We start from the raw sequence: 23,409 nt of genomic DNA, 5'->3' as shown, positions 1-23,409 counted from the left end.
GGAAGTTAGTTTGGAAGAAGGAAAGCTTCAGAAATTGGAAGGAAGTGGGCAAAGTGATGAGAAAAAAAGGAAAAAAGCAGAGAGAAAGAAAAAAAGTGTCATTTCAGAAGAGGAAAGAGCAGAAAGAGACAGGTTACTGGAAGAAGTAGAGCAGTTACGTAGTAAAATTAATTTTGAAAAAATGCGGAGAAGGGTGCGGCTCTGTGTAAGAGAAAATTTACCAGGGTTTCTTGAACGGTATGGTGTGCCAACGTGGTTAGCGTGCATTGTAAACTGTGAATGGGATGGTAATGATTTGCAGGAACATTTAGTGGATATGTTAGGAACTATTGCTGTTAAAAAAGGAATGTTTTTTTGATTTCTTAAAAGGAAAAAAGGAAAGAGGAAAACAAAAGTTAATTATACGTTTTCAGTTTTCATTGTGATGATCTAAGTCTTTTTTATTTTGAATTTTATGATTTTTAAGACGTGATCTGAATGATTAAAAAAAAAAAAAAAAAAAAAAAAAAAAAAAATCTGTTCTTATCAGTTTAATATCTGATACGTCCCCTATCTGGGGACCATATATTAAATGGATTTTTAGAACAGGGAGATGGAAATAGAGCTTGCTCTGTCCACTCCACGCATTGACCTGGTATTGCAGTATTTCCAGGACCGGTGCACCCTTCCCTTATGTGTTGACTAAAATCAGATTCCAAAAGTGTTTTTTCTCTTTGCCATTGTTTCTGTCTTTCTGAAGGGATCTCCCCTTTTAATCCCATTATTTCAACACCTGTTGGACAATGCATTTGTACAGTCATGTGTGATAATGAGCTCATTTATTAAATGCAATTAATGAATACATTGCCACCTCTTGTTGTGTGTGTGTGTGTGTGTGTGTGTGTGTCTTCTGTGTTTCTGTGTTTCCGGCATTTCACATTGGAACAGCTCATTCACCTTCCTTGTCTTCTCTCCGCCCTCCCTCCCTCCCTCCTAGGTAAGTTAAAGAGCTGCACCTGAGCCAGCCACTGATTGATGCAGCACCACAGTCAAATAGTGGAGTGGAGTGGAGTAGGGGAACAGCAAACAGCCATTAAAGCAGCCAGCCGCCTACCCGCCACAATGGACCTACCTGTGTACACTAGGTGGATGTGATGGAATGTACTGTCGTCCCTACATTTCAAGAAGAAGTAAGAATTGCAGTTGCAACAAACCCTTGCTTGCCTACAAAGAGAGCAGCAATTTGGATTTGTTACTATGTTACCTGGAAGAATAACAAACTGTGCAAGGATGGAGGTTGTAGGAGCAAAGAGAAGTTGTCTGTAAAGTTGGTGGATGCCTATTTTCCATTTTGCAGTCCCTTGTCTCCCTCTTGTGGCCTCCTGGAGGCAAATAAATGTGCAAAAAAAAGACAGCCTGGCGGCCGGCTGTTGCAGTGTTGCCCTCTCAGGCAACACTGAGTGACTGACTGAGCCTCACAGTCTTATATAAAGTTCAGACGGAACTTTGCACGTGTCATAGTGGAGCCCTCAGGATTCCAGAGCCAGCTTTCTGACATCATAATGGGGCCTGCCTCAGAGATAAAAGCCTGGGCCCAGGCAGTGTTGTTCAGTGCTGCTCAGCAGGCAGCACAGGACTGGATTAAAGCTGATACAAGGTGTGAAGGAACAAGGGGTGGCTGTGGGCATGCACTTGCTGCCGCTGCCAGTGTTTATCTGCATGGCAGGAGGGCATTTGGGCGTTGCCAGGAAGGCGTTTTTATGTAGATTCCTCCTCTTTCAGCACTGCATTGTGGTGCAAGCAAAAGAAGCAAATCCTGTCTGGCTTCCTCTCCGGCCTTTATTCACCTCCCGCTTAGTAGCTGTAAATGTGTGTGAGCCTGCAGGGCCCCATGGAATTGCCTAGGAGTAGGCTGAATCGCTGCAAGGGGTGAACAGCAGTATGGGACAGGCTCGGGCAAGGCAAGGGCCGCTCGGGTTATCGCTTCTCGGCCTTTTGGCTAAGATCAAGTGTAGTATCTGTTCTTATCAGTTTAATATCTGATACGTCCCCTATCTGGGGACCATATATTAAATGGATTTTTAGAACAGGGAGATGGAAATAGAGCTTGCTCTGTCCACTCCACGCATTGACCTGGTATTGCAGTATTTCCAGGACCGGTGCACCCTTCCCTTATGTGTTGACTAAAATCAGATTCCAAAAGTGTTTTTTCTCTTTGCCATTGTTTCTGTCTTTCTGAAGGGATCTCCCCTTTTAATCCCATTATTTCAACACCTGTTGGACAATGCATTTGTACAGTCATGTGTGATAATGAGCTCATTTATTAAATGCAATTAATGAATACATTGCCACCTCTTGTTGTGTGTGTGTGTGTGTGTGTGTGTGTGTCTTCTGTGTTTCTGTGTTTCCGGCATTTCACATTGGAACAGCTCATTCACCTTCCTTGTCTTCTCTCCGCCCTCCCTCCCTCCCTCCTAGGTAAGTTAAAGAGCTGCACCTGAGCCAGCCACTGATTGATGCAGCACCACAGTCAAATAGTGGAGTGGAGTGGAGTAGGGGAACAGCAAACAGCCATTAAAGCAGCCAGCCGCCTACCCGCCACAATGGACCTACCTGTGTACACTAGGTGGATGTGATGGAATGTACTGTCGTCCCTACATTTCAAGAAGAAGTAAGAATTGCAGTTGCAACAAACCCTTGCTTGCCTACAAAGAGAGCAGCAATTTGGATTTGTTACTATGTTACCTGGAAGAATAACAAACTGTGCAAGGATGGAGGTTGTAGGAGCAAAGAGAAGTTGTCTGTAAAGTTGGTGGATGCCTATTTTCCATTTTGCAGTCCCTTGTCTCCCTCTTGTGGCCTCCTGGAGGCAAATAAATGTGCAAAAAAAAGACAGCCTGGCGGCCGGCTGTTGCAGTGTTGCCCTCTCAGGCAACACTGAGTGACTGACTGAGCCTCACAGTCTTATATAAAGTTCAGACGGAACTTTGCACGTGTCATAGTGGAGCCCTCAGGATTCCAGAGCCAGCTTTCTGACATCATAATGGGGCCTGCCTCAGAGATAAAAGCCTGGGCCCAGGCAGTGTTGTTCAGTGCTGCTCAGCAGGCAGCACAGGACTGGATTAAAGCTGATACAAGGTGTGAAGGAACAAGGGGTGGCTGTGGGCATGCACTTGCTGCCGCTGCCAGTGTTTATCTGCATGGCAGGAGGGCATTTGGGCGTTGCCAGGAAGGCGTTTTTATGTAGATTCCTCCTCTTTCAGCACTGCATTGTGGTGCAAGCAAAAGAAGCAAATCCTGTCTGGCTTCCTCTCCGGCCTTTATTCACCTCCCGCTTAGTAGCTGTAAATGTGTGTGAGCCTGCAGGGCCCCATGGAATTGCCTAGGAGTAGGCTGAATCGCTGCAAGGGGTGAACAGCAGTATGGGACAGGCTCGGGCAAGGCAAGGGCCGCTCGGGTTATCGCTTCTCGGCCTTTTGGCTAAGATCAAGTGTAGTATCTGTTCTTATCAGTTTAATATCTGATACGTCCCCTATCTGGGGACCATATATTAAATGGATTTTTAGAACAGGGAGATGGAAATAGAGCTTGCTCTGTCCACTCCACGCATTGACCTGGTATTGCAGTATTTCCAGGACCGGTGCACCCTTCCCTTATGTGTTGACTAAAATCAGATTCCAAAAGTGTTTTTTCTCTTTGCCATTGTTTCTGTCTTTCTGAAGGGATCTCCCCTTTTAATCCCATTATTTCAACACCTGTTGGACAATGCATTTGTACAGTCATGTGTGATAATGAGCTCATTTATTAAATGCAATTAATGAATACATTGCCACCTCTTGTTGTGTGTGTGTGTGTGTGTGTGTGTGTGTCTTCTGTGTTTCTGTGTTTCCGGCATTTCACATTGGAACAGCTCATTCACCTTCCTTGTCTTCTCTCCGCCCTCCCTCCCTCCCTCCTAGGTAAGTTAAAGAGCTGCACCTGAGCCAGCCACTGATTGATGCAGCACCACAGTCAAATAGTGGAGTGGAGTGGAGTAGGGGAACAGCAAACAGCCATTAAAGCAGCCAGCCGCCTACCCGCCACAATGGACCTACCTGTGTACACTAGGTGGATGTGATGGAATGTACTGTCGTCCCTACATTTCAAGAAGAAGTAAGAATTGCAGTTGCAACAAACCCTTGCTTGCCTACAAAGAGAGCAGCAATTTGGATTTGTTACTATGTTACCTGGAAGAATAACAAACTGTGCAAGGATGGAGGTTGTAGGAGCAAAGAGAAGTTGTCTGTAAAGTTGGTGGATGCCTATTTTCCATTTTGCAGTCCCTTGTCTCCCTCTTGTGGCCTCCTGGAGGCAAATAAATGTGCAAAAAAAAGACAGCCTGGCGGCCGGCTGTTGCAGTGTTGCCCTCTCAGGCAACACTGAGTGACTGACTGAGCCTCACAGTCTTATATAAAGTTCAGACGGAACTTTGCACGTGTCATAGTGGAGCCCTCAGGATTCCAGAGCCAGCTTTCTGACATCATAATGGGGCCTGCCTCAGAGATAAAAGCCTGGGCCCAGGCAGTGTTGTTCAGTGCTGCTCAGCAGGCAGCACAGGACTGGATTAAAGCTGATACAAGGTGTGAAGGAACAAGGGGTGGCTGTGGGCATGCACTTGCTGCCGCTGCCAGTGTTTATCTGCATGGCAGGAGGGCATTTGGGCGTTGCCAGGAAGGCGTTTTTATGTAGATTCCTCCTCTTTCAGCACTGCATTGTGGTGCAAGCAAAAGAAGCAAATCCTGTCTGGCTTCCTCTCCGGCCTTTATTCACCTCCCGCTTAGTAGCTGTAAATGTGTGTGAGCCTGCAGGGCCCCATGGAATTGCCTAGGAGTAGGCTGAATCGCTGCAAGGGGTGAACAGCAGTATGGGACAGGCTCGGGCAAGGCAAGGGCCGCTCGGGTTATCGCTTCTCGGCCTTTTGGCTAAGATCAAGTGTAGTATCTGTTCTTATCAGTTTAATATCTGATACGTCCCCTATCTGGGGACCATATATTAAATGGATTTTTAGAACAGGGAGATGGAAATAGAGCTTGCTCTGTCCACTCCACGCATTGACCTGGTATTGCAGTATTTCCAGGACCGGTGCACCCTTCCCTTATGTGTTGACTAAAATCAGATTCCAAAAGTGTTTTTTCTCTTTGCCATTGTTTCTGTCTTTCTGAAGGGATCTCCCCTTTTAATCCCATTATTTCAACACCTGTTGGACAATGCATTTGTACAGTCATGTGTGATAATGAGCTCATTTATTAAATGCAATTAATGAATACATTGCCACCTCTTGTTGTGTGTGTGTGTGTGTGTGTGTGTGTGTCTTCTGTGTTTCTGTGTTTCCGGCATTTCACATTGGAACAGCTCATTCACCTTCCTTGTCTTCTCTCCGCCCTCCCTCCCTCCCTCCTAGGTAAGTTAAAGAGCTGCACCTGAGCCAGCCACTGATTGATGCAGCACCACAGTCAAATAGTGGAGTGGAGTGGAGTAGGGGAACAGCAAACAGCCATTAAAGCAGCCAGCCGCCTACCCGCCACAATGGACCTACCTGTGTACACTAGGTGGATGTGATGGAATGTACTGTCGTCCCTACATTTCAAGAAGAAGTAAGAATTGCAGTTGCAACAAACCCTTGCTTGCCTACAAAGAGAGCAGCAATTTGGATTTGTTACTATGTTACCTGGAAGAATAACAAACTGTGCAAGGATGGAGGTTGTAGGAGCAAAGAGAAGTTGTCTGTAAAGTTGGTGGATGCCTATTTTCCATTTTGCAGTCCCTTGTCTCCCTCTTGTGGCCTCCTGGAGGCAAATAAATGTGCAAAAAAAAGACAGCCTGGCGGCCGGCTGTTGCAGTGTTGCCCTCTCAGGCAACACTGAGTGACTGACTGAGCCTCACAGTCTTATATAAAGTTCAGACGGAACTTTGCACGTGTCATAGTGGAGCCCTCAGGATTCCAGAGCCAGCTTTCTGACATCATAATGGGGCCTGCCTCAGAGATAAAAGCCTGGGCCCAGGCAGTGTTGTTCAGTGCTGCTCAGCAGGCAGCACAGGACTGGATTAAAGCTGATACAAGGTGTGAAGGAACAAGGGGTGGCTGTGGGCATGCACTTGCTGCCGCTGCCAGTGTTTATCTGCATGGCAGGAGGGCATTTGGGCGTTGCCAGGAAGGCGTTTTTATGTAGATTCCTCCTCTTTCAGCACTGCATTGTGGTGCAAGCAAAAGAAGCAAATCCTGTCTGGCTTCCTCTCCGGCCTTTATTCACCTCCCGCTTAGTAGCTGTAAATGTGTGTGAGCCTGCAGGGCCCCATGGAATTGCCTAGGAGTAGGCTGAATCGCTGCAAGGGGTGAACAGCAGTATGGGACAGGCTCGGGCAAGGCAAGGGCCGCTCGGGTTATCGCTTCTCGGCCTTTTGGCTAAGATCAAGTGTAGTATCTGTTCTTATCAGTTTAATATCTGATACGTCCCCTATCTGGGGACCATATATTAAATGGATTTTTAGAACAGGGAGATGGAAATAGAGCTTGCTCTGTCCACTCCACGCATTGACCTGGTATTGCAGTATTTCCAGGACCGGTGCACCCTTCCCTTATGTGTTGACTAAAATCAGATTCCAAAAGTGTTTTTTCTCTTTGCCATTGTTTCTGTCTTTCTGAAGGGATCTCCCCTTTTAATCCCATTATTTCAACACCTGTTGGACAATGCATTTGTACAGTCATGTGTGATAATGAGCTCATTTATTAAATGCAATTAATGAATACATTGCCACCTCTTGTTGTGTGTGTGTGTGTGTGTGTGTGTGTGTCTTCTGTGTTTCTGTGTTTCCGGCATTTCACATTGGAACAGCTCATTCACCTTCCTTGTCTTCTCTCCGCCCTCCCTCCCTCCCTCCTAGGTAAGTTAAAGAGCTGCACCTGAGCCAGCCACTGATTGATGCAGCACCACAGTCAAATAGTGGAGTGGAGTGGAGTAGGGGAACAGCAAACAGCCATTAAAGCAGCCAGCCGCCTACCCGCCACAATGGACCTACCTGTGTACACTAGGTGGATGTGATGGAATGTACTGTCGTCCCTACATTTCAAGAAGAAGTAAGAATTGCAGTTGCAACAAACCCTTGCTTGCCTACAAAGAGAGCAGCAATTTGGATTTGTTACTATGTTACCTGGAAGAATAACAAACTGTGCAAGGATGGAGGTTGTAGGAGCAAAGAGAAGTTGTCTGTAAAGTTGGTGGATGCCTATTTTCCATTTTGCAGTCCCTTGTCTCCCTCTTGTGGCCTCCTGGAGGCAAATAAATGTGCAAAAAAAAGACAGCCTGGCGGCCGGCTGTTGCAGTGTTGCCCTCTCAGGCAACACTGAGTGACTGACTGAGCCTCACAGTCTTATATAAAGTTCAGACGGAACTTTGCACGTGTCATAGTGGAGCCCTCAGGATTCCAGAGCCAGCTTTCTGACATCATAATGGGGCCTGCCTCAGAGATAAAAGCCTGGGCCCAGGCAGTGTTGTTCAGTGCTGCTCAGCAGGCAGCACAGGACTGGATTAAAGCTGATACAAGGTGTGAAGGAACAAGGGGTGGCTGTGGGCATGCACTTGCTGCCGCTGCCAGTGTTTATCTGCATGGCAGGAGGGCATTTGGGCGTTGCCAGGAAGGCGTTTTTATGTAGATTCCTCCTCTTTCAGCACTGCATTGTGGTGCAAGCAAAAGAAGCAAATCCTGTCTGGCTTCCTCTCCGGCCTTTATTCACCTCCCGCTTAGTAGCTGTAAATGTGTGTGAGCCTGCAGGGCCCCATGGAATTGCCTAGGAGTAGGCTGAATCGCTGCAAGGGGTGAACAGCAGTATGGGACAGGCTCGGGCAAGGCAAGGGCCGCTCGGGTTATCGCTTCTCGGCCTTTTGGCTAAGATCAAGTGTAGTATCTGTTCTTATCAGTTTAATATCTGATACGTCCCCTATCTGGGGACCATATATTAAATGGATTTTTAGAACAGGGAGATGGAAATAGAGCTTGCTCTGTCCACTCCACGCATTGACCTGGTATTGCAGTATTTCCAGGACCGGTGCACCCTTCCCTTATGTGTTGACTAAAATCAGATTCCAAAAGTGTTTTTTCTCTTTGCCATTGTTTCTGTCTTTCTGAAGGGATCTCCCCTTTTAATCCCATTATTTCAACACCTGTTGGACAATGCATTTGTACAGTCATGTGTGATAATGAGCTCATTTATTAAATGCAATTAATGAATACATTGCCACCTCTTGTTGTGTGTGTGTGTGTGTGTGTGTGTGTGTCTTCTGTGTTTCTGTGTTTCCGGCATTTCACATTGGAACAGCTCATTCACCTTCCTTGTCTTCTCTCCGCCCTCCCTCCCTCCCTCCTAGGTAAGTTAAAGAGCTGCACCTGAGCCAGCCACTGATTGATGCAGCACCACAGTCAAATAGTGGAGTGGAGTGGAGTAGGGGAACAGCAAACAGCCATTAAAGCAGCCAGCCGCCTACCCGCCACAATGGACCTACCTGTGTACACTAGGTGGATGTGATGGAATGTACTGTCGTCCCTACATTTCAAGAAGAAGTAAGAATTGCAGTTGCAACAAACCCTTGCTTGCCTACAAAGAGAGCAGCAATTTGGATTTGTTACTATGTTACCTGGAAGAATAACAAACTGTGCAAGGATGGAGGTTGTAGGAGCAAAGAGAAGTTGTCTGTAAAGTTGGTGGATGCCTATTTTCCATTTTGCAGTCCCTTGTCTCCCTCTTGTGGCCTCCTGGAGGCAAATAAATGTGCAAAAAAAAGACAGCCTGGCGGCCGGCTGTTGCAGTGTTGCCCTCTCAGGCAACACTGAGTGACTGACTGAGCCTCACAGTCTTATATAAAGTTCAGACGGAACTTTGCACGTGTCATAGTGGAGCCCTCAGGATTCCAGAGCCAGCTTTCTGACATCATAATGGGGCCTGCCTCAGAGATAAAAGCCTGGGCCCAGGCAGTGTTGTTCAGTGCTGCTCAGCAGGCAGCACAGGACTGGATTAAAGCTGATACAAGGTGTGAAGGAACAAGGGGTGGCTGTGGGCATGCACTTGCTGCCGCTGCCAGTGTTTATCTGCATGGCAGGAGGGCATTTGGGCGTTGCCAGGAAGGCGTTTTTATGTAGATTCCTCCTCTTTCAGCACTGCATTGTGGTGCAAGCAAAAGAAGCAAATCCTGTCTGGCTTCCTCTCCGGCCTTTATTCACCTCCCGCTTAGTAGCTGTAAATGTGTGTGAGCCTGCAGGGCCCCATGGAATTGCCTAGGAGTAGGCTGAATCGCTGCAAGGGGTGAACAGCAGTATGGGACAGGCTCGGGCAAGGCAAGGGCCGCTCGGGTTATCGCTTCTCGGCCTTTTGGCTAAGATCAAGTGTAGTATCTGTTCTTATCAGTTTAATATCTGATACGTCCCCTATCTGGGGACCATATATTAAATGGATTTTTAGAACAGGGAGATGGAAATAGAGCTTGCTCTGTCCACTCCACGCATTGACCTGGTATTGCAGTATTTCCAGGACCGGTGCACCCTTCCCTTATGTGTTGACTAAAATCAGATTCCAAAAGTGTTTTTTCTCTTTGCCATTGTTTCTGTCTTTCTGAAGGGATCTCCCCTTTTAATCCCATTATTTCAACACCTGTTGGACAATGCATTTGTACAGTCATGTGTGATAATGAGCTCATTTATTAAATGCAATTAATGAATACATTGCCACCTCTTGTTGTGTGTGTGTGTGTGTGTGTGTGTGTGTCTTCTGTGTTTCTGTGTTTCCGGCATTTCACATTGGAACAGCTCATTCACCTTCCTTGTCTTCTCTCCGCCCTCCCTCCCTCCCTCCTAGGTAAGTTAAAGAGCTGCACCTGAGCCAGCCACTGATTGATGCAGCACCACAGTCAAATAGTGGAGTGGAGTGGAGTAGGGGAACAGCAAACAGCCATTAAAGCAGCCAGCCGCCTACCCGCCACAATGGACCTACCTGTGTACACTAGGTGGATGTGATGGAATGTACTGTCGTCCCTACATTTCAAGAAGAAGTAAGAATTGCAGTTGCAACAAACCCTTGCTTGCCTACAAAGAGAGCAGCAATTTGGATTTGTTACTATGTTACCTGGAAGAATAACAAACTGTGCAAGGATGGAGGTTGTAGGAGCAAAGAGAAGTTGTCTGTAAAGTTGGTGGATGCCTATTTTCCATTTTGCAGTCCCTTGTCTCCCTCTTGTGGCCTCCTGGAGGCAAATAAATGTGCAAAAAAAAGACAGCCTGGCGGCCGGCTGTTGCAGTGTTGCCCTCTCAGGCAACACTGAGTGACTGACTGAGCCTCACAGTCTTATATAAAGTTCAGACGGAACTTTGCACGTGTCATAGTGGAGCCCTCAGGATTCCAGAGCCAGCTTTCTGACATCATAATGGGGCCTGCCTCAGAGATAAAAGCCTGGGCCCAGGCAGTGTTGTTCAGTGCTGCTCAGCAGGCAGCACAGGACTGGATTAAAGCTGATACAAGGTGTGAAGGAACAAGGGGTGGCTGTGGGCATGCACTTGCTGCCGCTGCCAGTGTTTATCTGCATGGCAGGAGGGCATTTGGGCGTTGCCAGGAAGGCGTTTTTATGTAGATTCCTCCTCTTTCAGCACTGCATTGTGGTGCAAGCAAAAGAAGCAAATCCTGTCTGGCTTCCTCTCCGGCCTTTATTCACCTCCCGCTTAGTAGCTGTAAATGTGTGTGAGCCTGCAGGGCCCCATGGAATTGCCTAGGAGTAGGCTGAATCGCTGCAAGGGGTGAACAGCAGTATGGGACAGGCTCGGGCAAGGCAAGGGCCGCTCGGGTTATCGCTTCTCGGCCTTTTGGCTAAGATCAAGTGTAGTATCTGTTCTTATCAGTTTAATATCTGATACGTCCCCTATCTGGGGACCATATATTAAATGGATTTTTAGAACAGGGAGATGGAAATAGAGCTTGCTCTGTCCACTCCACGCATTGACCTGGTATTGCAGTATTTCCAGGACCGGTGCACCCTTCCCTTATGTGTTGACTAAAATCAGATTCCAAAAGTGTTTTTTCTCTTTGCCATTGTTTCTGTCTTTCTGAAGGGATCTCCCCTTTTAATCCCATTATTTCAACACCTGTTGGACAATGCATTTGTACAGTCATGTGTGATAATGAGCTCATTTATTAAATGCAATTAATGAATACATTGCCACCTCTTGTTGTGTGTGTGTGTGTGTGTGTGTGTGTGTCTTCTGTGTTTCTGTGTTTCCGGCATTTCACATTGGAACAGCTCATTCACCTTCCTTGTCTTCTCTCCGCCCTCCCTCCCTCCCTCCTAGGTAAGTTAAAGAGCTGCACCTGAGCCAGCCACTGATTGATGCAGCACCACAGTCAAATAGTGGAGTGGAGTGGAGTAGGGGAACAGCAAACAGCCATTAAAGCAGCCAGCCGCCTACCCGCCACAATGGACCTACCTGTGTACACTAGGTGGATGTGATGGAATGTACTGTCGTCCCTACATTTCAAGAAGAAGTAAGAATTGCAGTTGCAACAAACCCTTGCTTGCCTACAAAGAGAGCAGCAATTTGGATTTGTTACTATGTTACCTGGAAGAATAACAAACTGTGCAAGGATGGAGGTTGTAGGAGCAAAGAGAAGTTGTCTGTAAAGTTGGTGGATGCCTATTTTCCATTTTGCAGTCCCTTGTCTCCCTCTTGTGGCCTCCTGGAGGCAAATAAATGTGCAAAAAAAAGACAGCCTGGCGGCCGGCTGTTGCAGTGTTGCCCTCTCAGGCAACACTGAGTGACTGACTGAGCCTCACAGTCTTATATAAAGTTCAGACGGAACTTTGCACGTGTCATAGTGGAGCCCTCAGGATTCCAGAGCCAGCTTTCTGACATCATAATGGGGCCTGCCTCAGAGATAAAAGCCTGGGCCCAGGCAGTGTTGTTCAGTGCTGCTCAGCAGGCAGCACAGGACTGGATTAAAGCTGATACAAGGTGTGAAGGAACAAGGGGTGGCTGTGGGCATGCACTTGCTGCCGCTGCCAGTGTTTATCTGCATGGCAGGAGGGCATTTGGGCGTTGCCAGGAAGGCGTTTTTATGTAGATTCCTCCTCTTTCAGCACTGCATTGTGGTGCAAGCAAAAGAAGCAAATCCTGTCTGGCTTCCTCTCCGGCCTTTATTCACCTCCCGCTTAGTAGCTGTAAATGTGTGTGAGCCTGCAGGGCCCCATGGAATTGCCTAGGAGTAGGCTGAATCGCTGCAAGGGGTGAACAGCAGTATGGGACAGGCTCGGGCAAGGCAAGGGCCGCTCGGGTTATCGCTTCTCGGCCTTTTGGCTAAGATCAAGTGTAGTATCTGTTCTTATCAGTTTAATATCTGATACGTCCCCTATCTGGGGACCATATATTAAATGGATTTTTAGAACAGGGAGATGGAAATAGAGCTTGCTCTGTCCACTCCACGCATTGACCTGGTATTGCAGTATTTCCAGGACCGGTGCACCCTTCCCTTATGTGTTGACTAAAATCAGATTCCAAAAGTGTTTTTTCTCTTTGCCATTGTTTCTGTCTTTCTGAAGGGATCTCCCCTTTTAATCCCATTATTTCAACACCTGTTGGACAATGCATTTGTACAGTCATGTGTGATAATGAGCTCATTTATTAAATGCAATTAATGAATACATTGCCACCTCTTGTTGTGTGTGTGTGTGTGTGTGTGTGTGTGTCTTCTGTGTTTCTGTGTTTCCGGCATTTCACATTGGAACAGCTCATTCACCTTCCTTGTCTTCTCTCCGCCCTCCCTCCCTCCCTCCTAGGTAAGTTAAAGAGCTGCACCTGAGCCAGCCACTGATTGATGCAGCACCACAGTCAAATAGTGGAGTGGAGTGGAGTAGGGGAACAGCAAACAGCCATTAAAGCAGCCAGCCGCCTACCCGCCACAATGGACCTACCTGTGTACACTAGGTGGATGTGATGGAATGTACTGTCGTCCCTACATTTCAAGAAGAAGTAAGAATTGCAGTTGCAACAAACCCTTGCTTGCCTACAAAGAGAGCAGCAATTTGGATTTGTTACTATGTTACCTGGAAGAATAACAAACTGTGCAAGGATGGAGGTTGTAGGAGCAAAGAGAAGTTGTCTGTAAAGTTGGTGGATGCCTATTTTCCATTTTGCAGTCCCTTGTCTCCCTCTTGTGGCCTCCTGGAGGCAAATAAATGTGCAAAAAAAAGACAGCCTGGCGGCCGGCTGTTGCAGTGTTGCCCTCTCAGGCAACACTGAGTGACTGACTGAGCCTCACAGTCTTATATAAAGTTCAGACGGAACTTTGCACGTGTCATAGTGGAGCCCTCAGGATTCCAGAGCCAGCTTTCTGACATCATAATGGGGCCTGCCTCAGAGATAAAAGCCTGGGCCCAGGCAGTGTTGTTCAGTGCTGCTCAGCAGGCAGCACAGGACTGGATTAAAGCTGATACAAGGTGTGAAGGAACAAGGGGTGGCTGTGGGCATGCACTTGCTGCCGCTGCCAGTGTTTATCTGCATGGCAGGAGGGCATTTGGGCGTTGCCAGGAAGGCGTTTTTATGTAGATTCCTCCTCTTTCAGCACTGCATTGTGGTGCAAGCAAAAGAAGCAAATCCTGTCTGGCTTCCTCTCCGGCCTTTATTCACCTCCCGCTTAGTAGCTGTAAATGTGTGTGAGCCTGCAGGGCCCCATGGAATTGCCTAGGAGTAGGCTGAATCGCTGCAAGGGGTGAACAGCAGTATGGGACAGGCTCGGGCAAGGCAAGGGCCGCTCGGGTTATCGCTTCTCGGCCTTTTGGCTAAGATCAAGTGTAGTATCTGTTCTTATCAGTTTAATATCTGATACGTCCCCTATCTGGGGACCATATATTAAATGGATTTTTAGAACAGGGAGATGGAAATAGAGCTTGCTCTGTCCACTCCACGCATTGACCTGGTATTGCAGTATTTCCAGGACCGGTGCACCCTTCCCTTATGTGTTGACTAAAATCAGATTCCAAAAGTGTTTTTTCTCTTTGCCATTGTTTCTGTCTTTCTGAAGGGATCTCCCCTTTTAATCCCATTATTTCAACACCTGTTGGACAATGCATTTGTACAGTCATGTGTGATAATGAGCTCATTTATTAAATGCAATTAATGAATACATTGCCACCTCTTGTTGTGTGTGTGTGTGTGTGTGTGTGTGTGTCTTCTGTGTTTCTGTGTTTCCGGCATTTCACATTGGAACAGCTCATTCACCTTCCTTGTCTTCTCTCCGCCCTCCCTCCCTCCCTCCTAGGTAAGTTAAAGAGCTGCACCTGAGCCAGCCACTGATTGATGCAGCACCACAGTCAAATAGTGGAGTGGAGTGGAGTAGGGGAACAGCAAACAGCCATTAAAGCAGCCAGCCGCCTACCCGCCACAATGGACCTACCTGTGTACACTAGGTGGATGTGATGGAATGTACTGTCGTCCCTACATTTCAAGAAGAAGTAAGAATTGCAGTTGCAACAAACCCTTGCTTGCCTACAAAGAGAGCAGCAATTTGGATTTGTTACTATGTTACCTGGAAGAATAACAAACTGTGCAAGGATGGAGGTTGTAGGAGCAAAGAGAAGTTGTCTGTAAAGTTGGTGGATGCCTATTTTCCATTTTGCAGTCCCTTGTCTCCCTCTTGTGGCCTCCTGGAGGCAAATAAATGTGCAAAAAAAAGACAGCCTGGCGGCCGGCTGTTGCAGTGTTGCCCTCTCAGGCAACACTGAGTGACTGACTGAGCCTCACAGTCTTATATAAAGTTCAGACGGAACTTTGCACGTGTCATAGTGGAGCCCTCAGGATTCCAGAGCCAGCTTTCTGACATCATAATGGGGCCTGCCTCAGAGATAAAAGCCTGGGCCCAGGCAGTGTTGTTCAGTGCTGCTCAGCAGGCAGCACAGGACTGGATTAAAGCTGATACAAGGTGTGAAGGAACAAGGGGTGGCTGTGGGCATGCACTTGCTGCCGCTGCCAGTGTTTATCTGCATGGCAGGAGGGCATTTGGGCGTTGCCAGGAAGGCGTTTTTATGTAGATTCCTCCTCTTTCAGCACTGCATTGTGGTGCAAGCAAAAGAAGCAAATCCTGTCTGGCTTCCTCTCCGGCCTTTATTCACCTCCCGCTTAGTAGCTGTAAATGTGTGTGAGCCTGCAGGGCCCCATGGAATTGCCTAGGAGTAGGCTGAATCGCTGCAAGGGGTGAACAGCAGTATGGGACAGGCTCGGGCAAGGCAAGGGCCGCTCGGGTTATCGCTTCTCGGCCTTTTGGCTAAGATCAAGTGTAGTATCTGTTCTTATCAGTTTAATATCTGATACGTCCCCTATCTGGGGACCATATATTAAATGGATTTTTAGAACAGGGAGATGGAAATAGAGCTTGCTCTGTCCACTCCACGCATTGACCTGGTATTGCAGTATTTCCAGGACCGGTGCACCCTTCCCTTATGTGTTGACTAAAATCAGATTCCAAAAGTGTTTTTTCTCTTTGCCATTGTTTCTGTCTTTCTGAAGGGATCTCCCCTTTTAATCCCATTATTTCAACACCTGTTGGACAATGCATTTGTACAGTCATGTGTGATAATGAGCTCATTTATTAAATGCAATTAATGAATACATTGCCACCTCTTGTTGTGTGTGTGTGTGTGTGTGTGTGTGTGTCTTCTGTGTTTCTGTGTTTCCGGCATTTCACATTGGAACAGCTCATTCACCTTCCTTGTCTTCTCTCCGCCCTCCCTCCCTCCCTCCTAGGTAAGTTAAAGAGCTGCACCTGAGCCAGCCACTGATTGATGCAGCACCACAGTCAAATAGTGGAGTGGAGTGGAGTAGGGGAACAGCAAACAGCCATTAAAGCAGCCAGCCGCCTACCCGCCACAATGGACCTACCTGTGTACACTAGGTGGATGTGATGGAATGTACTGTCGTCCCTACATTTCAAGAAGAAGTAAGAATTGCAGTTGCAACAAACCCTTGCTTGCCTACAAAGAGAGCAGCAATTTGGATTTGTTACTATGTTACCTGGAAGAATAACAAACTGTGCAAGGATGGAGGTTGTAGGAGCAAAGAGAAGTTGTCTGTAAAGTTGGTGGATGCCTATTTTCCATTTTGCAGTCCCTTGTCTCCCTCTTGTGGCCTCCTGGAGGCAAATAAATGTGCAAAAAAAAGACAGCCTGGCGGCCGGCTGTTGCAGTGTTGCCCTCTCAGGCAACACTGAGTGACTGACTGAGCCTCACAGTCTTATATAAAGTTCAGACGGAACTTTGCACGTGTCATAGTGGAGCCCTCAGGATTCCAGAGCCAGCTTTCTGACATCATAATGGGGCCTGCCTCAGAGATAAAAGCCTGGGCCCAGGCAGTGTTGTTCAGTGCTGCTCAGCAGGCAGCACAGGACTGGATTAAAGCTGATACAAGGTGTGAAGGAACAAGGGGTGGCTGTGGGCATGCACTTGCTGCCGCTGCCAGTGTTTATCTGCATGGCAGGAGGGCATTTGGGCGTTGCCAGGAAGGCGTTTTTATGTAGATTCCTCCTCTTTCAGCACTGCATTGTGGTGCAAGCAAAAGAAGCAAATCCTGTCTGGCTTCCTCTCCGGCCTTTATTCACCTCCCGCTTAGTAGCTGTAAATGTGTGTGAGCCTGCAGGGCCCCATGGAATTGCCTAGGAGTAGGCTGAATCGCTGCAAGGGGTGAACAGCAGTATGGGACAGGCTCGGGCAAGGCAAGGGCCGCTCGGGTTATCGCTTCTCGGCCTTTTGGCTAAGATCAAGTGTAGTACCTGCTCAAGCTGAGGTTAGTAATCATCCCTGCCGGTGGTACGTGGGCCATCGTAGGGGGATGACAGAACGCCGAGGTGAGGGCAGGGAACCACAACGGTCATCGCTCTGGTGTACGCATTTGGTTTAAAGGTACCATTTGTAGGTGACCAGGCGACCGCCGGATCGAGGTCATTAGGCCGGGTAGTTTGGAAGCCCGAGTTGCTATGTGCCCCAGGGCTGGTGACCCTGGGGTGCCCTAACTCACTGGGGGTGGGATCCCACTGAGTGAAGGCACACTTGCACGCACTCTCTTTCACGCTATATGAGCACACACCTTTATTCTCCCGGCCTTCTGGCTGGGAGATGAGGAATTTTTTATACCTGGCGGATGTCCAGGCTGTATCACAGCGCACATCCACTTATTTAATTTTGTTTTTCACTGTGTGTTTGTCACGTTTGTCACAAGGATTTTGGGATGCGGTGCCCTTTTGGGACCCTCCTGAGGTCTAGGGGGAAAATGTGTGGCCTTCTGGTTCCTTTTTCCCCTGCAACCCGGCCTCCCTTCTTCGGAGGGGAGGTGCAACTAGGATGCAGGCTCCTAGGTGGACACTGGGGTGGCAGCCCAGGTAGAAGCCTAGGAGTGTGTTTGGGTCTCCCTAAGCTTCGGCGAGGGGGGACCATCGATCCTTGATCCTCTAGGCCTATGGTTTGGAGGGTCAGGGAATGGTTATGCGGGGCCTCTCTCTTTTAAGAGAAGGGCTGCGATAGACCGCATCCTTGTGCACTTTTTGTGTGGCACCTCTGCACTTTTTATGCACTTGGGTGATAGAAAGCACGACTCGGGCTTTCAAAAAAAAAAAAAAAAAAAAAAAATCTGTTCTTATCAGTTTAATATCTGATACGTCCCCTATCTGGGGACCATATATTAAATGGATTTTTAGAACAGGGAGATGGAAATAGAGCTTGCTCTGTCCACTCCACGCATTGACCTGGTATTGCAGTATTTCCAGGACCGGTGCACCCTTCCCTTATGTGTTGACTAAAATCAGATTCCAAAAGTGTTTTTTCTCTTTGCCATTGTTTCTGTCTTTCTGAAGGGATCTCCCCTTTTAATCCCATTATTTCAACACCTGTTGGACAATGCATTTGTACAGTCATGTGTGATAATGAGCTCATTTATTAAATGCAATTAATGAATACATTGCCACCTCTTGTTGTGTGTGTGTGTGTGTGTGTGTGTGTGTCTTCTGTGTTTCTGTGTTTCCGGCATTTCACATTGGAACAGCTCATTCACCTTCCTTGTCTTCTCTCCGCCCTCCCTCCCTCCCTCCTAGGTAAGTTAAAGAGCTGCACCTGAGCCAGCCACTGATTGATGCAGCACCACAGTCAAATAGTGGAGTGGAGTGGAGTAGGGGAACAGCAAACAGCCATTAAAGCAGCCAGCCGCCTACCCGCCACAATGGACCTACCTGTGTACACTAGGTGGATGTGATGGAATGTACTGTCGTCCCTACATTTCAAGAAGAAGTAAGAATTGCAGTTGCAACAAACCCTTGCTTGCCTACAAAGAGAGCAGCAATTTGGATTTGTTACTATGTTACCTGGAAGAATAACAAACTGTGCAAGGATGGAGGTTGTAGGAGCAAAGAGAAGTTGTCTGTAAAGTTGGTGGATGCCTATTTTCCATTTTGCAGTCCCTTGTCTCCCTCTTGTGGCCTCCTGGAGGCAAATAAATGTGCAAAAAAAAGACAGCCTGGCGGCCGGCTGTTGCAGTGTTGCCCTCTCAGGCAACACTGAGTGACTGACTGAGCCTCACAGTCTTATATAAAGTTCAGACGGAACTTTGCACGTGTCATAGTGGAGCCCTCAGGATTCCAGAGCCAGCTTTCTGACATCATAATGGGGCCTGCCTCAGAGATAAAAGCCTGGGCCCAGGCAGTGTTGTTCAGTGCTGCTCAGCAGGCAGCACAGGACTGGATTAAAGCTGATACAAGGTGTGAAGGAACAAGGGGTGGCTGTGGGCATGCACTTGCTGCCGCTGCCAGTGTTTATCTGCATGGCAGGAGGGCATTTGGGCGTTGCCAGGAAGGCGTTTTTATGTAGATTCCTCCTCTTTCAGCACTGCATTGTGGTGCAAGCAAAAGAAGCAAATCCTGTCTGGCTTCCTCTCCGGCCTTTATTCACCTCCCGCTTAGTAGCTGTAAATGTGTGTGAGCCTGCAGGGCCCCATGGAATTGCCTAGGAGTAGGCTGAATCGCTGCAAGGGGTGAACAGCAGTATGGGACAGGCTCGGGCAAGGCAAGGGCCGCTCGGGTTATCGCTTCTCGGCCTTTTGGCTAAGATCAAGTGTAGTATCTGTTCTTATCAGTTTAATATCTGATACGTCCCCTATCTGGGGACCATATATTAAATGGATTTTTAGAACAGGGAGATGGAAATAGAGCTTGCTCTGTCCACTCCACGCATTGACCTGGTATTGCAGTATTTCCAGGACCGGTGCACCCTTCCCTTATGTGTTGACTAAAATCAGATTCCAAAAGTGTTTTTTCTCTTTGCCATTGTTTCTGTCTTTCTGAAGGGATCTCCCCTTTTAATCCCATTATTTCAACACCTGTTGGACAATGCATTTGTACAGTCATGTGTGATAATGAGCTCATTTATTAAATGCAATTAATGAATACATTGCCACCTCTTGTTGTGTGTGTGTGTGTGTGTGTGTGTGTGTCTTCTGTGTTTCTGTGTTTCCGGCATTTCACATTGGAACAGCTCATTCACCTTCCTTGTCTTCTCTCCGCCCTCCCTCCCTCCCTCCTAGGTAAGTTAAAGAGCTGCACCTGAGCCAGCCACTGATTGATGCAGCACCACAGTCAAATAGTGGAGTGGAGTGGAGTAGGGGAACAGCAAACAGCCATTAAAGCAGCCAGCCGCCTACCCGCCACAATGGACCTACCTGTGTACACTAGGTGGATGTGATGGAATGTACTGTCGTCCCTACATTTCAAGAAGAAGTAAGAATTGCAGTTGCAACAAACCCTTGCTTGCCTACAAAGAGAGCAGCAATTTGGATTTGTTACTATGTTACCTGGAAGAATAACAAACTGTGCAAGGATGGAGGTTGTAGGAGCAAAGAGAAGTTGTCTGTAAAGTTGGTGGATGCCTATTTTCCATTTTGCAGTCCCTTGTCTCCCTCTTGTGGCCTCCTGGAGGCAAATAAATGTGCAAAAAAAAGACAGCCTGGCGGCCGGCTGTTGCAGTGTTGCCCTCTCAGGCAACACTGAGTGACTGACTGAGCCTCACAGTCTTATATAAAGTTCAGACGGAACTTTGCACGTGTCATAGTGGAGCCCTCAGGATTCCAGAGCCAGCTTTCTGACATCATAATGGGGCCTGCCTCAGAGATAAAAGCCTGGGCCCAGGCAGTGTTGTTCAGTGCTGCTCAGCAGGCAGCACAGGACTGGATTAAAGCTGATACAAGGTGTGAAGGAACAAGGGGTGGCTGTGGGCATGCACTTGCTGCCGCTGCCAGTGTTTATCTGCATGGCAGGAGGGCATTTGGGCGTTGCCAGGAAGGCGTTTTTATGTAGATTCCTCCTCTTTCAGCACTGCATTGTGGTGCAAGCAAAAGAAGCAAATCCTGTCTGGCTTCCTCTCCGGCCTTTATTCACCTCCCGCTTAGTAGCTGTAAATGTGTGTGAGCCTGCAGGGCCCCATGGAATTGCCTAGGAGTAGGCTGAATCGCTGCAAGGGGTGAACAGCAGTATGGGACAGGCTCGGGCAAGGCAAGGGCCGCTCGGGTTATCGCTTCTCGGCCTTTTGGCTAAGATCAAGTGTAGTATCTGTTCTTATCAGTTTAATATCTGATACGTCCCCTATCTGGGGACCATATATTAAATGGATTTTTAGAACAGGGAGATGGAAATAGAGCTTGCTCTGTCCACTCCACGCATTGACCTGGTATTGCAGTATTTCCAGGACCGGTGCACCCTTCCCTTATGTGTTGACTAAAATCAGATTCCAAAAGTGTTTTTTCTCTTTGCCATTGTTTCTGTCTTTCTGAAGGGATCTCCCCTTTTAATCCCATTATTTCAACACCTGTTGGACAATGCATTTGTACAGTCATGTGTGATAATGAGCTCATTTATTAAATGCAATTAATGAATACATTGCCACCTCTTGTTGTGTGTGTGTGTGTGTGTGTGTGTGTGTCTTCTGTGTTTCTGTGTTTCCGGCATTTCACATTGGAACAGCTCATTCACCTTCCTTGTCTTCTCTCCGCCCTCCCTCCCTCCCTCCTAGGTAAGTTAAAGAGCTGCACCTGAGCCAGCCACTGATTGATGCAGCACCACAGTCAAATAGTGGAGTGGAGTGGAGTAGGGGAACAGCAAACAGCCATTAAAGCAGCCAGCCGCCTACCCGCCACAATGGACCTACCTGTGTACACTAGGTGGATGTGATGGAATGTACTGTCGTCCCTACATTTCAAGAAGAAGTAAGAATTGCAGTTGCAACAAACCCTTGCTTGCCTACAAAGAGAGCAGCAATTTGGATTTGTTACTATGTTACCTGGAAGAATAACAAACTGTGCAAGGATGGAGGTTGTAGGAGCAAAGAGAAGTTGTCTGTAAAGTTGGTGGATGCCTATTTTCCATTTTGCAGTCCCTTGTCTCCCTCTTGTGGCCTCCTGGAGGCAAATAAATGTGCAAAAAAAAGACAGCCTGGCGGCCGGCTGTTGCAGTGTTGCCCTCTCAGGCAACACTGAGTGACTGACTGAGCCTCACAGTCTTATATAAAGTTCAGACGGAACTTTGCACGTGTCATAGTGGAGCCCTCAGGATTCCAGAGCCAGCTTTCTGACATCATAATGGGGCCTGCCTCAGAGATAAAAGCCTGGGCCCAGGCAGTGTTGTTCAGTGCTGCTCAGCAGGCAGCACAGGACTGGATTAAAGCTGATACAAGGTGTGAAGGAACAAGGGGTGGCTGTGGGCATGCACTTGCTGCCGCTGCCAGTGTTTATCTGCATGGCAGGAGGGCATTTGGGCGTTGCCAGGAAGGCGTTTTTATGTAGATTCCTCCTCTTTCAGCACTGCATTGTGGTGCAAGCAAAAGAAGCAAATCCTGTCTGGCTTCCTCTCCGGCCTTTATTCACCTCCCGCTTAGTAGCTGTAAATGTGTGTGAGCCTGCAGGGCCCCATGGAATTGCCTAGGAGTAGGCTGAATCGCTGCAAGGGGTGAACAGCAGTATGGGACAGGCTCGGGCAAGGCAAGGGCCGCTCGGGTTATCGCTTCTCGGCCTTTTGGCTAAGATCAAGTGTAGTATCTGTTCTTATCAGTTTAATATCTGATACGTCCCCTATCTGGGGACCATATATTAAATGGATTTTTAGAACAGGGAGATGGAAATAGAGCTTGCTCTGTCCACTCCACGCATTGACCTGGTATTGCAGTATTTCCAGGACCGGTGCACCCTTCCCTTATGTGTTGACTAAAATCAGATTCCAAAAGTGTTTTTTCTCTTTGCCATTGTTTCTGTCTTTCTGAAGGGATCTCCCCTTTTAATCCCATTATTTCAACACCTGTTGGACAATGCATTTGTACAGTCATGTGTGATAATGAGCTCATTTATTAAATGCAATTAATGAATACATTGCCACCTCTTGTTGTGTGTGTGTGTGTGTGTGTGTGTGTGTCTTCTGTGTTTCTGTGTTTCCGGCATTTCACATTGGAACAGCTCATTCACCTTCCTTGTCTTCTCTCCGCCCTCCCTCCCTCCCTCCTAGGTAAGTTAAAGAGCTGCACCTGAGCCAGCCACTGATTGATGCAGCACCACAGTCAAATAGTGGAGTGGAGTGGAGTAGGGGAACAGCAAACAGCCATTAAAGCAGCCAGCCGCCTACCCGCCACAATGGACCTACCTGTGTACACTAGGTGGATGTGATGGAATGTACTGTCGTCCCTACATTTCAAGAAGAAGTAAGAATTGCAGTTGCAACAAACCCTTGCTTGCCTACAAAGAGAGCAGCAATTTGGATTTGTTACTATGTTACCTGGAAGAATAACAAACTGTGCAAGGATGGAGGTTGTAGGAGCAAAGAGAAGTTGTCTGTAAAGTTGGTGGATGCCTATTTTCCATTTTGCAGTCCCTTGTCTCCCTCTTGTGGCCTCCTGGAGGCAAATAAATGTGCAAAAAAAAGACAGCCTGGCGGCCGGCTGTTGCAGTGTTGCCCTCTCAGGCAACACTGAGTGACTGACTGAGCCTCACAGTCTTATATAAAGTTCAGACGGAACTTTGCACGTGTCATAGTGGAGCCCTCAGGATTCCAGAGCCAGCTTTCTGACATCATAATGGGGCCTGCCTCAGAGATAAAAGCCTGGGCCCAGGCAGTGTTGTTCAGTGCTGCTCAGCAGGCAGCACAGGACTGGATTAAAGCTGATACAAGGTGTGAAGGAACAAGGGGTGGCTGTGGGCATGCACTTGCTGCCGCTGCCAGTGTTTATCTGCATGGCAGGAGGGCATTTGGGCGTTGCCAGGAAGGCGTTTTTATGTAGATTCCTCCTCTTTCAGCACTGCATTGTGGTGCAAGCAAAAGAAGCAAATCCTGTCTGGCTTCCTCTCCGGCCTTTA

At 47.7% G+C, this 23,409-nt stretch overlaps 13 non-coding genes and 3 pseudogenes across 13 annotated transcripts; all 16 read left to right on the top strand.

Moving 5' to 3' along the window:
* The first annotated feature begins 454 nt into the window (after positions 1-454).
* Positions 455-668, top strand: LOC142702926 (U2 spliceosomal RNA; annotated as a pseudogene).
* Positions 669-1,958: 1,290 nt separating this feature from the next.
* On the top strand, positions 1,959-2,149 carry LOC142702914 (U2 spliceosomal RNA). The gene has a single exon (XR_012867301.1). It is a non-coding gene; the product is annotated as a U2 spliceosomal RNA (small nuclear RNA).
* A 1,290-nt stretch (positions 2,150-3,439) lies between these two features.
* On the top strand, positions 3,440-3,630 carry LOC142702913 (U2 spliceosomal RNA). Its single transcript, XR_012867300.1, has one exon. It is a non-coding gene; the product is annotated as a U2 spliceosomal RNA (small nuclear RNA).
* A 1,290-nt stretch (positions 3,631-4,920) lies between these two features.
* LOC142702912 (U2 spliceosomal RNA) lies at positions 4,921-5,111 on the top strand. Its single transcript, XR_012867299.1, has one exon. It is a non-coding gene; the product is annotated as a U2 spliceosomal RNA (small nuclear RNA).
* A 1,290-nt stretch (positions 5,112-6,401) lies between these two features.
* On the top strand, positions 6,402-6,592 carry LOC142702911 (U2 spliceosomal RNA). Its single transcript, XR_012867298.1, has one exon. It is a non-coding gene; the product is annotated as a U2 spliceosomal RNA (small nuclear RNA).
* A 1,290-nt stretch (positions 6,593-7,882) lies between these two features.
* Positions 7,883-8,073, top strand: LOC142702910 (U2 spliceosomal RNA). Its single transcript, XR_012867297.1, has one exon. It is a non-coding gene; the product is annotated as a U2 spliceosomal RNA (small nuclear RNA).
* A 1,290-nt stretch (positions 8,074-9,363) lies between these two features.
* Positions 9,364-9,554, top strand: LOC142702909 (U2 spliceosomal RNA). Its single transcript, XR_012867296.1, has one exon. It is a non-coding gene; the product is annotated as a U2 spliceosomal RNA (small nuclear RNA).
* Positions 9,555-10,844: 1,290 nt separating this feature from the next.
* LOC142702908 (U2 spliceosomal RNA) lies at positions 10,845-11,035 on the top strand. Its single transcript, XR_012867295.1, has one exon. It is a non-coding gene; the product is annotated as a U2 spliceosomal RNA (small nuclear RNA).
* Positions 11,036-12,325: 1,290 nt separating this feature from the next.
* On the top strand, positions 12,326-12,516 carry LOC142702907 (U2 spliceosomal RNA). Its single transcript, XR_012867294.1, has one exon. It is a non-coding gene; the product is annotated as a U2 spliceosomal RNA (small nuclear RNA).
* A 1,290-nt stretch (positions 12,517-13,806) lies between these two features.
* Positions 13,807-13,997, top strand: LOC142702905 (U2 spliceosomal RNA). Its single transcript, XR_012867293.1, has one exon. It is a non-coding gene; the product is annotated as a U2 spliceosomal RNA (small nuclear RNA).
* Positions 13,998-15,287: 1,290 nt separating this feature from the next.
* LOC142702903 (U2 spliceosomal RNA) lies at positions 15,288-15,478 on the top strand. Its single transcript, XR_012867291.1, has one exon. It is a non-coding gene; the product is annotated as a U2 spliceosomal RNA (small nuclear RNA).
* A 1,290-nt stretch (positions 15,479-16,768) lies between these two features.
* Positions 16,769-16,838, top strand: LOC142702932 (U2 spliceosomal RNA; annotated as a pseudogene).
* Positions 16,839-17,592: 754 nt separating this feature from the next.
* On the top strand, positions 17,593-17,813 carry LOC142702927 (U2 spliceosomal RNA; annotated as a pseudogene).
* A 1,290-nt stretch (positions 17,814-19,103) lies between these two features.
* Positions 19,104-19,294, top strand: LOC142702902 (U2 spliceosomal RNA). Its single transcript, XR_012867290.1, has one exon. It is a non-coding gene; the product is annotated as a U2 spliceosomal RNA (small nuclear RNA).
* Positions 19,295-20,584: 1,290 nt separating this feature from the next.
* Positions 20,585-20,775, top strand: LOC142702901 (U2 spliceosomal RNA). Its single transcript, XR_012867289.1, has one exon. It is a non-coding gene; the product is annotated as a U2 spliceosomal RNA (small nuclear RNA).
* A 1,290-nt stretch (positions 20,776-22,065) lies between these two features.
* Positions 22,066-22,256, top strand: LOC142702900 (U2 spliceosomal RNA). Its single transcript, XR_012867288.1, has one exon. It is a non-coding gene; the product is annotated as a U2 spliceosomal RNA (small nuclear RNA).
* The last annotated feature ends 1,153 nt before the right edge of the window (positions 22,257-23,409 follow it).

Source organism: Rhinoderma darwinii, unplaced genomic scaffold, assembly GCF_050947455.1.
Source record: "Rhinoderma darwinii isolate aRhiDar2 unplaced genomic scaffold, aRhiDar2.hap1 Scaffold_247, whole genome shotgun sequence".
NCBI classification, from domain to species: Eukaryota; Metazoa; Chordata; class Amphibia; order Anura; family Rhinodermatidae; genus Rhinoderma; species Rhinoderma darwinii.
This window is presented reverse-complemented; position numbering and strand designations above follow the sequence as displayed.